The 3709-nt window shown below is 36.6% G+C and overlaps 1 non-coding gene across 1 annotated transcript; it reads left to right on the top strand.

Moving 5' to 3' along the window:
* The first annotated feature begins 238 nt into the window (after positions 1-238).
* LOC121206546 (small nucleolar RNA R71) lies at positions 239-345 on the top strand. Its single transcript, XR_005901593.1, has one exon. It is a non-coding gene; the product is annotated as a small nucleolar RNA R71 (small nucleolar RNA).
* Positions 346-3709: the final 3364 nt, after the last annotated feature.

Here is a 3709-nt window from a genome sequence, read left to right as displayed (position 1 = left end):
AAGTTCTACCTAATTAGAGAGCATGGTGACCGAATCGATGTTATAAACACCAGCTGTTTTCGTTGGCTTTATCCTCATGACTTGCCACTAATAGTTATTCAGTGACATTTCCCCAATAAACTCATAGGCATTTTTCGGTGTTTTATTATTGATGGTTCTGCCAGCGGCTACGTCAACCATTTGTCGAGTCGAAGGATTCAAGCCGTTATGGAATGTTTGAACCTGAAGCCAAAGCAGTAACCCATGGTGAGGGCACCTGCTCAAAAGATCCCTGTATCTCTACCATGCATCGTAGAGTGTTTCTAAATCCATCTACACAAAAGAAGAGATATCATTACGTAATTTAGCCATTTTAGCCGGTGAAAAATATTTTAGTAAGAATTTTTCGGTTATTTGTTCCCAAGTAGTAATTGATCCTCATGGTAACGAGTTCAACCACTGTTTAGCTTTGTTCCTTAATGAAAAAAGGAATAACCGAAGACGAATGGCATCATCAGAAACGCTATTGATTTTAAATGTATCGCAAAATTCCAAAAAGTTTGCTAAGTGAGTGTTGGGATCTTCATCCAGTAAACCATCAAACTGAACAAATTGTTGTATCATTTGAGTATTGTTAGGTTTTAATTCAAAAGTATTTGCAGCTACAATCTGTTAAAGAAGGATTAGCATAATCATACATAGTGCGTGGAGTAGGATTTTGATTAGCCGCAATTGCAGGAGGAAGCTGATTGCCTTGGTTTTCAGCCATCTCTTCGATTGGGGGTTGAGTATCGTCTTCTTGCTCGTTCTCTGTGTATCGTAAGCTTCACCTTATTTCTCTTTGAGTTTTGTGAACTGTACGATCGATTTCTTCGTCAAAAAGTAATGGTCCTGATGGGTTTCTTCTAGTCATAAACTATAAAAACTTGCCAAGAGAAAGAAAAAGTAAATTAATAAATAATAATGATAATAAAATAAAATTAATTGGAAGAAAAATAAATGGCTAAAGTAATAAAAATTGAGCGTTCCTAATATTTCAGTTCCCCGACAACGGCGCCAAAAACTTGATTGCGTTTAGCTCTGGTGATAGGTTTTAAATATTTATAATTACTCATTCTTGAACTAACTATTATCGCGACGTAGGCAAGTGTACCTATCAAACACTAGTATAGTTTTAGCAAGACCGGATTGTCGAACCCAAAGGAACTAAAAGTACAAGTAATGACTGTCTTTTTTATTATACAGCCTAAGAATAAAGGGTTTTGTTTTAATTAACTAATTATCTAAACTAAGAACGCACAGAGAAAAGAATTAGGGAATTGCTTTTGGGAAAAATCGATTGACTTAAGACAATACCTAAGGAAAAATCCACCTAGACATTACTTGTTATTCTGGCTCCGAATCAGACGATTTATTCATTCAACTTGTTCCGTAGAATCCCTAAGTTATGTTATTATCCCTATTCAAGACAAATAACGTCTAATCCCTAGATTGAATAATTGAGACTTTTCTCTAATTAACACTCTAGGGTTGCATTAACTCGATCTATGGATCCCCTTATTAGATTTCACCCTAATCCGGCAAAATCTTGTCACCCTATTTCTAGACACGCAATCAACTTCGCTTAGTTATGATAAATGTACTCTTAGCCAGGGTCTATTCCTCCTCTGAATAAGAGCTTATCTTGAATCAGTATCCTAGGATATCAAAACAAGGATTAAGAACATATAATTGAGAACAGGTTAAATATTTATCATACGATTAAGAAAATAATAGCAAGATTCGTCTGAGGTTTTATTCCCCTTAGGTATTTAGGGGTTTTAGTTCATAAATAAATAAGAAAACATCTCAGTAGAATATAGAATACAAAACATAAAGAAAACCCAAAACTCCTGAAGGGAAATTGAGGAGAAATCTTCAGTCTTGATGATGAATCTGGCTTCTGAGATGGATCAATCGGCTTCCTTGGAGTAATTCCTTGCTCCCTATTCTCCGTCTCCCTTTTCTTCCTCCTCTAGGATTTATTTATAGGCTTTGGAATGCCTAGAGGCCCTACAAATTAGCCTTTTCCGAATTAGACTCAACTTAGGCTCGGCAGGGATACGCCCGTGGCACACGCCCATGGTCGATTACTTCAGGCCGTGTTCGAGACTGCCAAATTGACACGGTCGTGTGGTCTGCCCGTGTGAATCGTGCTTCAATTCTACCATGTTGGCACTGTAACACCCCTATCCCGTAACCGTCGCCAGAATAGGTAAGGGGCATTACCGGACTTGTAACTCATGTCAGAACAGTAAAATTTTGAACTTTTTCTTGAAATAAAGATCGTTCATTTAAATAAGTACTAAGCACAACCAGAGGTAAAATTTAAACTTCACTAAGTAAACATTCAAAAGATGCCATTTTCGCATGGCTTATATACATTAACCAAAAATATTCTTCCGCCACTAGTCTATTCTATACATGCCATAAAATAATTCTAAACATAACAGTAACAAGCGGTGGATAGTGATAGTGTGACTAGTTTCTGACGATCCCCGAGCCTGTAGCTTCGCAATGAGATCTATAAAACAGAGGAAACAGAGTAAACGGAGTAAGCATTACAATGCTTAGTAAGTTTTAAGCAGTGTCAACAGATAACAATCAAATTATAACATAGTTGTTCGTATATTTTATTTCACTCGTCCTTCGGGCATACCATCCCTTTACCGAATATGCACAACTCATCATATACAATAGGCAGTTAAACTTTCACATAAAAGTGAGCTCATGTGACATAAATATATTGTATGATTTCACATAACCTCTCGCATTGATCCGATGTCACATAATCATAGGAATAGTCTCATAGATTGCTCTCGTATGCATCACATAACTACCTTATGATTTAGTTCAAATCAAGCTCACATATAAACTTGGAGTACATACCTGTTTAACCTTTCGCATTGAATATATTTATAAGCAATTCTTATTACGAAGTCTTATAGCTTTAACCTCTACTCGGATTATCGGCGAGACCTTTAGCTCAGACGAAATCTCCACACGAAGTTATCGGGTCTTACCCGGACAAAATCTCCACAGTAGTCATCGGGTCTTACCCGGACATAATCTCCACACGTAGTCATCGGGTCTTACCCGGACATAATCTCCACACGTAGTCATCGGGTCTTACCCGGAATATATTTTCAAGTTTCATGTACATTTAATCACATGTTACAACATTCACATCGACTGTCATATTTGTAATCCATTTGCCTCATCAAATATCTAATAATACAAACCTTTCACATTGGTCGTTCGGCCACAATATACGCACATCGCCTACATATTTCACACTAGCCATTCGGCTTTACCACATATACATATCTCATATATATATTTGACATTGACCATTCAGCTTTACCACATATGCATATCTCATACATATTTCACATTAGCCATTCGGCTTTACCACATATACATATCTCATACATATTTCACATTAGCCATTCGGATTTACCACATATATGCATGTTCATATTCACCACATTGGCCATTCGACCTTATCACACATATTCATGCTCACATTCATCACATTGGCCATTCGGCCTTATCACATATATGCATGTTCACATTCATCACATTGGCCATTTGGCCTTATCTCATATATACACATTCACATTCATCACAAAAAATCCTAAATCAAAATATAAATTTTCATGTATTCACATCACAATTATCCAAATATACT

Source organism: Gossypium hirsutum, chromosome A01 (genome assembly GCF_007990345.1).
Source record: "Gossypium hirsutum isolate 1008001.06 chromosome A01, Gossypium_hirsutum_v2.1, whole genome shotgun sequence".
NCBI lineage: Eukaryota > Viridiplantae > Streptophyta > Magnoliopsida > Malvales > Malvaceae > Gossypium > Gossypium hirsutum.
This window is presented reverse-complemented; position numbering and strand designations above follow the sequence as displayed.